Source organism: Bos mutus, chromosome 26, assembly GCF_027580195.1.
Source record: "Bos mutus isolate GX-2022 chromosome 26, NWIPB_WYAK_1.1, whole genome shotgun sequence".
Classification (NCBI taxonomy): Eukaryota; Metazoa; Chordata; class Mammalia; order Artiodactyla; family Bovidae; genus Bos; species Bos mutus.
Genome location: NC_091642.1, coordinates 2463829 through 2477362, shown reverse-complemented (window position 1 = coordinate 2477362; position 13534 = coordinate 2463829). Strand labels below are relative to the sequence as shown.

Sequence of the window (13534 nt, the reverse complement as noted above, 5' to 3'; positions counted from 1 at the left end):
TGTAAGAAACCCGCTTTACATATGAAGACATAGTTGGCGTAAAAATATGAAAATGAGAGAAGCTCTATCATGCAAAGATTAATTGAACCAGTATCTACCAAAGTAGACCAGGAACAGTACTGTTATCAGGGACGAAGAGGGACGTTACATTCAGATGAGAGGTCAGTGAACCAAAAGACATAATCCTGAATGTGTGTGAAACTAATAAAAGAACTTTAAAATTTGTAAAGCAAAAACTGATTGGATTGACAAGGGAGACAGACAGATCCATAATTAGAGCTGAAAGCTGTAATTCTCTGTGTGTAATCAAAGAAACAAGGAAACAGAAAAATCAGTGAGGATTTGGGAGATCAGGGCAGCTTTCTCATTCAGCTTGATCTTAGTGACTTGGGATGATTCTCCCCAAAACAGCAGACTATTCGTTCTTGCCAAGTGCACGTGATCACCAGGATAGACCATGCGCTGGGCCATAAGATGAGCTTCAATACCTCAACATACTTAAAGTAATTAAATTATGTGAAGTATTTTCAAGATATGAAAATGTGTGGGACACAACTAAAGCAGTGGTTTGGTAGACATTTATGGGTCTCCTGCATTGTAGGTGGATTCTTTACCAGCTGAGCCACAAGGGAAGCCCAAGAGTATTAGACTGGGTAGCCTATCCCGTCTCCAGCGGATCTTCCCGACCCAGGAATCGAACTGGGGTCTCCTGCATTGCAGATGGATTCTTTACCAGCTGAGCTTTCAGGAAAGCATGGCTTTAAATACTTGTATTTAAAATAAAAACAGTTTAAGACCAAGAATTTGTTTCTTTTTCCAGTTTTTTTTTTTTCAACTGGAAAAAGAATTACAAAGCAAATGGAAGAAAGGAAATACCAAAGATAAGAGCAGAAACCAATGAGATTGAAAACAGAAAAGTAGAGAAAATTGATAAAACCAAAAGCTGGCTCTTGGACAAGATCAATACTTTTGATAAACCTTTAGCCAGACTTATTAAGATAAAGACAGAGAGGACACAATTTATCAATATCAGGATTGAGAGAGGGAGTCATTACAGGTTCTAAAGGCACTAAAGGATAAATAGGGAATATTGTCAAATAATTAATGTCATAATTATTTCAGAGTGGTGGGACATCTCTATGTAAAATTATTTATTGACCACAGGCTGGTAGTGGGAGCAGGTGTAGAGGTGAGCAAGGCACAGCCCAAGGGCAAGGCACTTCCATGCCGGGAGGATGGGTGGATATGTTGGCCGTGACCACAGCCCGAGGACTGTAGATGCGGGTTCTCAGCATGAATGGACATCATGCTCTGGGGATGTCAGGATCAATGGCACCATCTGGGGGTCAGGGACGCTTTCCATGGGCACGGGGGGTTTAGCTGAGCTCTCCAGGATGGGCACACATGTCCTAGATTGAGGGAGTGGCTTGAACCAAGAACCTGGAAGTGGGAGGTTGTATTTCCTTTTTACTTCAAGGCAGGAGGCCTGACTAACTTGCTAAAGCTCTGGGGAGAGTGAACTGGCCTACGCAACCAGCGCGGTTGGACGCAAGCTTTCAAATGACTTAGTTGAGACTCGGTCACCACTTTTCCGCCATGCTTTCCTCCGTGTCATCTTCATTCTCAGGCAGGCCCTTCCCACAGGCTGACAGAAATAGCCACCGAGAGCTCCAAATGCAGACCCTACGAGCTTGGCACCCCTTCTCTGGAGGGGAAGAGCTTTGTTTTCCAAACTTCGCCGCAGAAGCCCCGTGTGGCCGTGTGTTCAGTGCTGGCCCATCACTGACCAGAAGGAGGTGTGTTCTAGTCAAGAGCCCAGGCCCTGGGCAACCCCTATTGTTCAACACTCATCTTAACCTCACCTGAACCATATGGATAGAAGATGAGAGAAGGGCGATGTTCCAAAGCCAAATTGAGGTGCTTTTACCAGACGGAATCAATGCCGAGGTAAGGAAAAATGAGAAATGTGTGACATAGAAGTCAGGAGTTTGGTGGCAGCGGGCACTTTTATTCATCTACTCACTCACCCATCTATTCATCCATCCATCCCTCCCTCTATGCCTCCATCCATCCATCCATCCATACACCTACCCATCTATTCATCAGTCTATCTCTCCATCCATTCTTCCCCCTCCATCCATGTATCCATCCATCCATTCATCCATCCATCTATCCATCCATCCATCCATACACCTACCCATCTATTCATCTATGTCTCCATCCATTCCTCCCCCTCCATCCATTCATCTATGTATCCATCCATCCATTCATCCACCCATCTATTCATCCATCCACCCATCCATCCACCCCTCACTCCCTCCCTCCCTCCATCCATCCATCCATACATACATCTACCCATCTACTTATCAGTGCATCCATCCCTCCCTCCCTTCATCCGTTCATCCATGTATCCATCTACCCATCCATCTATTCATCCACTCATCCATCTGTTCATCCATCCATCTGTTTTCATCCACCCATCCTCTCATTCACTCATTGAATTGAATATACGGTTTCCTGTGACTGCTGTAATAACTTAGCACAGAGTTTGTGATTTAAAACAATGCACCTCTATCATCTCATAGTCATGGAGCTCAGACATCTGACAGGTCTCTCGGGGCTAAAATCAAGGGTTCAGGAGGGCTTTGTTCCTTCTGGAGGCTCCAGGGGAGAGCCTCTTTCCTTGCCTTTTCTGCTTCTAGAGGCTCCCTCTCCTTCATCTTCAAGCCAGCCTGAGTTTTCTCACTTATGCCTCTTTGGTTTCTTCCCTTCTCTCCCTTTCCCATCCGGAGTCTCCTAGTCTTTGCTTTATTGTTTCCACACATTTTATTTTTATGTATATTACGACAGACTGGTTCCAAATAGGAAAAGGAGTTCATCAAGGCTGTATATTGTCACCCTGTTTATTTAACTTATATGCAGAGTACATCATGAGAAACGCTGGACTGGAAGAAACACAAGCTGGAATCAAGATTGCCAGGAGAAATATCAATAACCTCAGATATGCAGATGACACCACCCTTACGGCAGAAAGTGAAGAGGAACTCAAAAGCCTCTTGATGAAAGTGAAAGTGGAGAGTGAAAAAGTTGGCTTAAAGCTCAACATTCAGAAAACGAAGATCATGGCATCCGGTCCCACCACTTCATGGGAAATAGATGGGGAAACAGTGGAAACAGTGTCAGACTTTATTTTTCTGGGCTCCAAAATCACTACAGATGGTGACTGCAGCCATGAAATTAAAAGACGCTTACTCCTTGGAAGGAAAGTTATGACCAACCTAGACAGCATATTCAAAAGCAGAGACATTACTTTGCCAACAAAGGTTCGTCTAGTCAAGGCTATGGTTTTTCCAGTGGTCATGTATGGATGTGAGAGTTGGACTGTGAAGAAGGCTGAGCGCCAAAGAATTGATGCTTTTGAACTGTGGTGTTGGAGAAGACTCTTGAGAGTCCCTTGGACTGCAAGGAGATCCAACCAGTCCATTCTGAAGGAGATTAGCCCTGGGACTTCTTTGGAAGGAATGATGCTAAAGCTGAAACTCCAGTCCTTTGGCCACCTGATGCGAAGAGTTGACTCATTGGAAAAGACTCTGATGCTGGGAGGGATTGGGGGCAGGAGGAGAAGGGGACGACAGAGGATGAGATGGCTGGATGGCATCACTGACTCAATGGACGTGAGTCTGGGTGAACTCCGGAGTTGGTGAAGGACAGGGAGGCCTGGCGTGCTGCGATTCATGGGGTCACAAAGAGTTGGACACGACTGAGCAACTGAACTGAACTGATATTACAAACTAGACAATGAACTGTTATTAATTTTCATTTAAATAGTCAACTATATCTTAAAGTGATTTAAATAATAACTATCTTTACCCATATAGTTACCATTTCCAGTATTCTTTTTTTGTTTTTTTAATATAAATTTAATTTTTTAATTGGAGGCTAATTACTTTACAATATTGTATTGGTTTTGCCATACATTGACATGATTACTTTGTGTAGAGATTTATATCTGCTCTCATTTTCCCTTTGCTTGAGAAACTTCCTTTCCTGTAGGGAACTTTCACTGATGATAACATTTTCAGCTTTTGCATGTATGAAAACCATTTATTTTGTCTTTATTTTTAAAGCTATCTTTATGGAGTAGAGTTTTCTAGGTTGACAGTGTTTTTCAATAATTTAAACTTGTAGTGTTGCCTTTCATCTGGCACTCTTCTCATTGAGATGTCTGCGGTTACCTTCATTTCTTTTCCTCTCCAGGTAATGTGACCCTTTTTTTCTGGCTTCCTTTAAGACTTTTTTAATCCTTTGAACAGTTTGAAAGTTCAGTAAGTTCCCAACATTCAAATGAGTTCTGTTCTGAGAATGCATTTATAAGTCCAACAAAGTTAGCCTAGGTAACTAGCTAACACAATCGGCTATGTAGTATTGTACTGTAATAAATTTATAATACTTTTCACACAAATATTGCATAAAAAACAAATACAAAAAATAAAGAAAGCATTTTAAATCTTACAGTGCAGTACCTGGAAAAGCGGGCACACAGGGGCTGGAGTGGAGTGAAGAGGCAAGAAGAGTCACTCACTGGAGGAGGGCGAGGAGGAGGGCGAGGGTGGAGCTGAAGGGTCATCAGCAATGGAGACGGAGGCAAGGTGCCGTCTCACTCCCGCCTGGCGGTGGTGGGATGTGTGTTCGCGTCTTTGAAAGCTTACGGCTTGAAGGTTCGTGTGGGGGGGACTCACTGTAACGTGCCTTTGTGTGGTTTTCTTCATGTTTCCTGTACTTTAGGTTTGATGACTCTTTTGACTGATGGATTTATGTTTTCATCAACCTTAGACAATTTCGGCTGTGCTGTCCCCAGCCTTTCCTCTTTTTTGAGGTCCTATCCATTGTGTTTGGCCAAAGTTGTCCCATACCGCCCACTCTGATGCTCTGTTCATTTTTTTGGAGCCGTTTCTCCATTTCCGTGCTTAATTTCATCTATTGCTGTGTCTTCAAGTTCACTACTTTTTTCCGCCACAGAGTCTAACCCACTGTTAATTCCATCTGTCACATTTACTTTAATCTCATACCTTCTAGTTTTCATTCCTAAAACTTCAATTTGGTTCTTTTTTAAAAAATTGTTCTCTACAGCTCTTCCTATGGAGAAGGGAAGGGCAACACACTCCGGTATTCTTGCCTGGAGAATTCCATGGACAGAGGAGCCTGGTGGGCTACAGTCCATGGGGTTACAAATGGTCGGACACGACTGAGCAATTAAGCATGCATAGCTCTTCCTAACATGCATAATCTCTTCCCTGTGTTCTGGAGCATATAGAACAGGTATCGTAACTGTTTTGTGTCCTTTTCTACTAACTTTATCATCTGTGTCAGTGCTGGTTCAGCTCTGGTTGCTTGTTTTTTCTCCTCATCGTGAGCATTATTTTCTTGTTTTAGCACGCTGAGCAATTTGGGTGGAAAGCCAGGCGTTGTGATTTTTGCCTTGTACAGTGCATACTTTTCTGTTCCTATAGATATCCTTGAGCTCTGCTCTGTGCCGTGGCTTAGGTCCTCAGAGACAGTTTGATCCTTCCAGGTTTTGCTTTTATGCTTCTTAGGTGGGAACAGAGTGACTTTTAGCCTAGGGTTATAGGTTGCTCCACTTCTGAGCGCAGCTCTTTGGAGAGATTTACCCTCTCCCTTGTACTTTTAGGTTTTCTGCGGCTGGTGGGGACAGGCCCCATTCTTGGCCCCGTGTGAGCTCTGGTGAGTGTTCCCTGCGACCTTCCTGGCGGTCCTCTTCCTGGACATTTAAGGTTTTCTGCTTGGGCTGGTGGGGACAGGCCCCATTCTCGGCCCTGTGTGAGCTCGGGTGAGTGTCCCCTGTGACCTTCCTGGCGGCCCTCTTCCTGGACGTGGGGAGCTTTTCTGCAGGCATCACTGACTGAGGGTCTCTGGAGCTCTCAGGAGCCACCCTCTCCTCCCCTGCACACTGTGACCTGCAGCCTCTTGGGCTCTCGTGGAGTCCCCGCTCTGCCTCCTCCACTCAAGGAGACCCCTGACCTCTGCCCAGAAGAGATTTCTGGGAAATACTGACTTTTAAGGCAAATACAAAGAGCCCACCTGTTAGGTCCTCTCTTTGTAGTTTTCCGTCACCTTGGGAATGAGAGAATTCAGTTAGTTGTCCTGTAAGTGGCTCGTTCCACGTCCGAGCAGCTGTGGGTGTAGGCAGCCCTCCTAGCCCATTGCTTCTACTGGGTCATCCTGGCCCTGCCCCTGGGACACGTGTGCAAATCCTCTGACCAACCTTCCTCCGTGTGTCTCGGGGCCTGATTCCATCTAGGTCGTTCTGTCGCCTCTTTTCTTTCCAGCGAGGGGCTCAGATGTGAATACGTCCTTCCAGGCGAGTTCCGGGTACAGGGTCTGGCTGTCGCCCTCTGCTTCCTGGGCACCAGGACCCTGCTAATGTTCAGGATTGCTCTGGCCCCTTTCTGATGTCTGTTCTGTCTTCTGACAGGAGTCTACAGTTGACTGGAGCCCCCAGGTCTTATTTACATTCATGATGGTTAAGCGACAACAAGCATATTTCTTTGCTTCAGTATTGGCTTTTGGGGGACAAGGTTGGGCAAGTGTGTGTTAACAATTTATTAGGACAGAGGAAAAATAGAAACACAGGAGCTTGGTTTGCAATTGGTTGAGTCTTCAGCATAAATACGCTAACTTATATTTTAAGTGAAACCACAGTATGTGAGCACTTGTTAGGAGAGGGTGTGTGTTCAAAATATAGCTGAACATTTGGTTACCTGAAGAGTTCAGTGTTTTATAGAAGTCTTAAATTTGGCAGATTTCAATCCAGACTCTTTTAAATTGGTTCTGATTCATTAAACCACACTTTAGAGAACACTTACTTAACTGATAATACTTACGGTATTGAGGTTTATGAAGTAACAAATGGCATGTGCTATTGACTTAATGCTGAAATAAAGATGAGCTATTGATATTTGATTAAGATAGCAGCTGTTATATAAGTGCTCTACCCTCACGCAAAGAACACTGTTATTATACAGTAGGATGAAATAGTTATGGCAAAGCACCACAATTTAGAAAATAAAGGTTACTTGAAAGCATGAAATTATTTCAAGTTAATTTTGCACTCTGCTCTTGAAGCTGATTAGTGAAAAAAGTAATGAAATGTAATTTTTGCTGAACAGCTGAGCCAGGAGGGTGGCACAGAAACCTGCAATTAGCCCTGATTGGTTCTGAGCTTTTAGTGGCTCAGAGATCTGAGCTCACGGTGCTGGCAAACAAGGTGTGACCTGGGGCTGGCCAGCCTGGCTTCTGGGCTGTGGGCTGATGGCCGTGCCATGCTCAGCTGCTGCTGTCATGTCCAACTCCGTGTGACCCCATGGACTGTAAGCCGCCAGACTCCTCTGTCCATGGGATTCTCTAGGCAAGAATACTGGAGTGGGTTGCCGTGTCATCTTGCAGGGGCTCTTCCTGACCCAGGGATCAAACCCGCGTCTTCTGTGTCTCCTGAATTGGCGGGTTCTTTACCACCAGCGCTGCCTGTTTCAGATTTGTGATTGCCTTTCCGGGGCCTTGGAGATAGCACAGCTCTTTCCAGCCTCCCTGGGGCAGGATGAGGGTGCCGTGGGAGGTCTCGCAGAAGCCCTGGAGGGTGTCTGTGTGGGGAGAGCTTGTGAGTCCAGGTGTAGTGTACTGCTCAGCTCCTGTCCACCCCTCTCCTTCTCCGACTATCGGTAGCGTGGTGGCATTGATTTGTGGCAATGAACTTTGGCAAATGACCTCAGCACTGGGCATTGAGCAAGTGACCCCTGCTTAAGAGGAGAGCTATGCCACGTGTCCAGACATCATGCGTGTGTGTGGCTGATGGGGGAGCTTCTGACCCAGCAGCCTGGCGCCTTGGATTGCTATAGGAAAATCGCATGAGTGTGTGTGTGTGCTTGCGTGTGTGCATGTGTTAATTAAGAGAACTGACCCTGAAGGCCTGGGCATTGGACCTAAGCCTGGAGTGGTGAGCCCAGCACTGGAGAGGAGTCTGACTCCAGACCCAGAGAAACCGGTGCTGGGGCAGCGGTGAGACCCAATTGTGGGCCCTGTGCAGGGGCCTGGCCTGGAGCCTCGGGCACAGCTTGGTCAAATGGCTGCCTCAGCGACCGCCGCCACCGTCAGGGCCCTGCAGACCCTGCCCTCTCCCTGGCTTCTCACCTGTGGGATCGCTGCGGCTTGTGAAAGGGGGTTCCTAGCTGGAGGAAGGGAAGCCTTGTCACAAGAGCAGCTTGAACATGCAGGGTTATTAATTTGACTGTTAAAAGGTGTGTGAGCTCATTATGCAGTCTGAGCTGGTAGAGGGGCCGTATCAGCTACATACCCGTGAAATTAAGTGTGAGTTAGACGCTCGTGTCCTTGAAGACATCCAGGCAGGCGTAAAGAGATCCGGCCTGCGCTGGGCCGTCGCTTTCTCCTCCCTGACTTTCACGGGTGTCCGTGCCGGGTACGGTGACTCCTTCCATCCTGTTATGTCAGTGAAATGGGAGAGGGGAGAAGAAAATCAGGTTGACAGGCTTTGAGGAGTGACCGTCACAGCCGGCGGCAGGAGACGTACACGTTTCAGGATGAACAGGTTTAAACTATCTCCCATTTTTCCTAAAGGTGCGCAGAGTTGCTCCAGCTGGATCCAGGGGCTGGCAGGTACCAGGCTCCTTGTTAGACCCCAGACGCTTCTCCTGGCAGTGGTCTTATTCTCCCCGGCCTTTCCTGATCCTGGGGGGGAGAACGTCCCCTGTCCCTGGATAAGCTTCTCTGTGGTCGGGAGCTGGCCACACGACTTGCTCACGGTGTCCTTATCTGAAAGGGGAGCAGACGGGCTGGTCTGTGGTGTCTCAGATTTCTGTGTGGTGCAGAGTGAATAATCCATTCACTTTTCCCCCTCAAACTTATTTATTTTTAATTGAAGGAAATCTTCACAATATTGTGTGGCCTCTGCCATACATCAGCATGAGTACATGTGACCCCCTCCCCCTCCCCCCTCCTGCCCCTTCCCATTCCTCTAGGCTGTTACAGAGCCCTGACTGGAGTTCTCTGAATCATAGAGCGAATTCCCGCTGGTTATTTATTTTACACATGGTCCTATTTCTGTTCTATTATACAGAGTGAAGTTAAGTCAGAAAGAGAAAAAAAAAAATCGTGTATTAACATGGAACAACAGACTGGTTCCAAATCTTGAAAGGAGTACATCAAGGCTGTGTATTATCACCCTGCTTTAACTTATATGCAGAGTACATCATGTGAAATGCTGGGCTGGATGAAGCACAAGCTGGAATCAAGATTGCCAAGAGATACATCAATAACCTCAGATATGCAGATGACACCGCCCTCACGGCAGAAAGTGAAGAGGAACTAAAGAGCCTCTTGATGAAAGTGGAAGAGGAGAGTGAAAAAGCTGGCTTCAAATTCAACATTCAAAAAATGAAGATCATGGCATCTGGTCCCATTACATCATGGCAAATAGATGGGGAAACAATGGAAACAGTGAGAGAATTTATTTTTGGGGGCTCCAAAATCACTGTAGGTGGTGATTGCAGCTATGAAATTAAAAAGATGCTTGCTCTTTGGAAGAAAAGTTATGACCAACCTAGACAGCATATTAAAAAAACAGAGACATTATTTTGCCAACAAAGGTCTGTCTAATCAAAGCTATGGTTTTTCCAGTGGTCATGTATGGACGTGAGAGTTGGACTATAAAGAAAGCTGGGCACTGAAGAATTGATGCTTTTGAACTGTGGTGTTGGAGAAGACTCTTGAGAGTCCCTTGGACTGCAAGGAGATCCAACCAGTCCATCCTATAGGAAGCCAGTCCTGAATATTCATTGGAAGGACTGATGCTGAAGCTGAAACTTCAATACTTTGGCCACTTGACGTGAAAAACTAACTCATTTGAAAAGACCCTGATGCTGGGAAAGATTGAAGGTGGGAGGAGAAGGGGACGACAGAGGGTGAGATGGTTGGATGGCATCACTGACTCAATGGACATGAGTTTGAGTAAACTCCAGGGGTTGGTGATGGACAGGGAGGCCTGGTGTGCTGCAGTCCATGGGGTCACAAAGAGTCAAACATGACTGAGTGACTGAACTGAACTGAACTGAACCCATATATATGGGATCTGGAAAGATGGTGCTGATGAGCCTGTTTTCAGGGCAACAGTGGAGATGCAGACATAGAGACCCGTTCGCTTTAAGCTTTAGAGTCAGCTCCAGTAATACCCAGAAAGTTACTTTCGTTTCTTAGCCCGGAGTGAAGTATTTCCTGGCCCCTGGCACAAAAAGGGGCCTTTGGGTACAAGTGGCAGACACCCCTCTCTCAGTGGCAAACAGAAAGTTCATTTGCATTTAGAATTCAAGAGACTAGAGAGTCAGGGTCCCTGCTGAGCTCATCCAGGCGTGGTCTCTGGTTCCATTGGTCGGTGGGTCCCTGGGAGCCAGCCCCACAGAGCAGCTCCAGCATCGGCAGTGTTTTCATCTAAAATTCCAGCAGGAGGACAGTGTCTCCTTTGATGCTTCTGAAGTTGAAGCCCTGGGATTGTTCACTTTTGCGTGATCTTGGGTCACGTGCCCATCCCTGACTCAGTCATCACAGCGCAGTGTGGAGGGTGAGAATTTGCTGGGTACGGGGTGCATGCTTGTGGTGCAGGGGAGGTGGGGTCAGCTCCAGCTGAACTGCACAGCCTGAGAGTGACGGAGGGCTTGGCCTCCAGAGAAAACCAGGAGAACGCATAGCCAACGCTAAGTGTAAAAACTGCAGTTTACCATGGTTTCCAGCAAATGTTTAAGTCACTGGATGGATAAGAATGCACAGAGAGTGTATCAGTCCGGGTTCTCCAGAGAAAGAGAATGAATGTAGTCCATGCTAAGTCGCTTCAATTATGTCTGACTTTGTGACACTATGGACTGTAGCTGGCCAGGCTCCTCTATCCATGGGATTTTCCAGGTAAGAATCCTGGGGTAGGTTGCCATTTCCTTCACCAAGGGATCTTCCCAACCCAGGGATCAAACCTGCGTCTCCTACATCTCTTGCATTGGCAGGCAAGTTCTTTACCACTGCGCCACCAGAGAAGCCCATATGTATATATGACATGATATGGACCTTGACACGCTCAAGATCTGTAGACCCAAGCCAGAGACCCAGAAGAGCTAGTGGTGTAAATTCCAGTCCAAAGCTGGCAGGCTCAAGACCCAGGAAGAGCCAGAGTTTCCGTTTAAATCCCATGACAGTAAAGTAAAACAAAACAGACAAGCAAAATGCCCAGGGTCCTGGCTGAAGGCAGCCCAGCAGGAGGAAATCCCCTTTCACTTGTTGAAGACCAGCTTTTTGTTCTTTTCAGGTCTTCAGCTGATTGGAGAGGCCCGCCGCATCGGGAAGGAGGCTCTGCTTTACTGCTCACAGATTCAAATGTTGGTCTCGTTGAGAGACGTCCTCACAGAAATCCAGAATTAAGTTTGACAAGATGCCAGGGCACCCGGGCTGGTTGATGCATGAAATTCACATTCACCATCACAGACGGTATGGCGTTTTTTTGATAGGTTGACCCAGTCAAACTTCTCTCGACTCCCAATCTATTTTACTGAGAGATGGTCTAGTCTGCGGCGAGCCTTTGTTTTTCTGTTTAATCATTGGTAACATCCAGCTAATAACTTACTTCTGAGAGTTGAGAAATTTGGGATAATAAGGAACTGTAGTCCTATTTTGGGATGTGACTATGAAAGTTTTGATTTATGAGACGTAAATATCTCTCCTTACCCCAAAGACATCCATCTAATGGGTTCATTTCTCCCCCACTGCCCAAGTTAATTGCATTTTTAATGTTATATTCTATACTTGTCAAGAGTTAAATAAAGCCAATAAGCTCAGGTTAGTTTCTAATGACATTTATGCCATTTCTAAAGAGGAAAACAGTTTATTAGCTATGCATTTTTAAACTAACGGACAGGTGTGATCTGTAAGCTTGCACCTCAGATTCTGAGCCTGATTCTGAACACATGGGTGATGGATTATTTACCAGCACTTACACATCAGCATTAGAAGCACCAGGAGGTCAAGACACATTCTGTGCTGCTTTATCGCTTGACATTTGCTCCAACGGGTCCCCAAAGTAGGTGGATAACAGGCAGTGTCTGCGGGCTGGTCATTGCTCAACACTGTCTTTTGTCTCTGAGGTTCTTGGTGCCCACTGATGCTCTGGGCAGGGCCGGGTCAGGAGACTTCTAGTCTGGAAGGTGGTGGAGGTACCTGAGTGCCCAGTCCAGATGCAAGGACTCAAACGAGCTGGGGACAGAAGAGGCTGGGCTTGCAGAGTCCCCAGGCTGCCAACAGCACCCCTAAGGCATTACTTATGGCCCTACATGCCCTGCCTGTCTAAGAAATGGAGGCTTTCACGAAGCCTGCTCAGCCTAAACTGTGGAAGCAAAAATGGATTATGTGCATGGCTTTCATCTGCTTCCCACACCCCCAGGGAGGCCTCATCATAGCCCGTCTGCTGGAAGCTGCCCGCTCATGGCCTTTCTCAAGGATTTCTCTGCCTTCGCTCCCCACTGTGAGTTGACCTGTGTCACCCTCTCCCCTAAATTCACGTGCTGAAGTCCTTACCTCCTGTATTTCAGAATGTGATTTTATTTGGAGATAAGGTCATTACAGAGGTTAGCAAGGTAAAATGAAGTCATATCCACTATGACTGCTGATCTTAAAAAATGGGGAAAGTTAAATTCAGAGAAGACATCCTTAGAGGGAAGACGATATGAAAACACAGGAGAATGCCACGTGAAGGCAGAGCACTGCAGTGACGCGTTTACAAGCCGAGGAAGATCAAAGATGGCCAACAATCCCCAGAAGATGGGGCAGGGGGCATCTGGGGCAGAGTCCCTGTCACGTGAGTCTCCCACAGGGGAAGTGAGAGTGTATAGGGATGCGTCAGGGCCTAGCTCGTCCAGCTCTGTTGGACACCATCCAAGGCACACTCACTTCTCACCCTGCCCAGAACATGAGGGTGACGGGCATGGCTGAGTGGGTGGGGGAAGCTGGGGGCACAGCAATTGGAGTTTCAAACTCATCAAAGAGATGCCGCTAACCACTCGGGGGTCCATCCTCCTAATCCTTCATGGACGTCAGCAGGAAGGCCACCATGAGCTTCTGGGGACCCCTCCTCTGCAAAGCCCCCAGCTGGCTCCTGGACAGCGGTAACAAGTACAGCTGGCCCAAGGCTCCGTGTGTCTCACCCATTCCCCCCCTTCCTGGGACAGGCTCCCCGTGTGCACTCCCGAGGGAAGCGAGGGTGAGCGTGAGCAGACCACTCACAGGTTAGCTCACACAAGAAGCCAGCCAGGCCCCGAAGGCTTGGGAGGATACTCTACGCATGAGCATTTCACAGTATGGTGTTAGGGAAACAGGAGGGTCTCAGCACTAGACCTGGCTTAGTAGCAAAGAGAGAAGACCAACAATCTTATTCCTGAAGGGGAATAAGCAGTGTGGAGCAGGCATGTCCAAA

General features: G+C 46.9%; 1 long non-coding RNA gene across 1 annotated transcript in view; it reads left to right on the top strand.

Annotated features, from left to right (window-relative positions):
- Positions 1-12972, top strand: part of LOC138985786 (uncharacterized) — a 33385-nt gene extending 20413 nt beyond the window's left edge. The window contains exons 5-6 of the long non-coding RNA XR_011462741.1: positions 9149-10645; positions 11378-12972. This is a non-coding gene — a long non-coding RNA (uncharacterized lncRNA). The remainder of the gene's footprint in view (positions 1-9148; positions 10646-11377) is intronic.
- Positions 12973-13534: the final 562 nt, after the last annotated feature.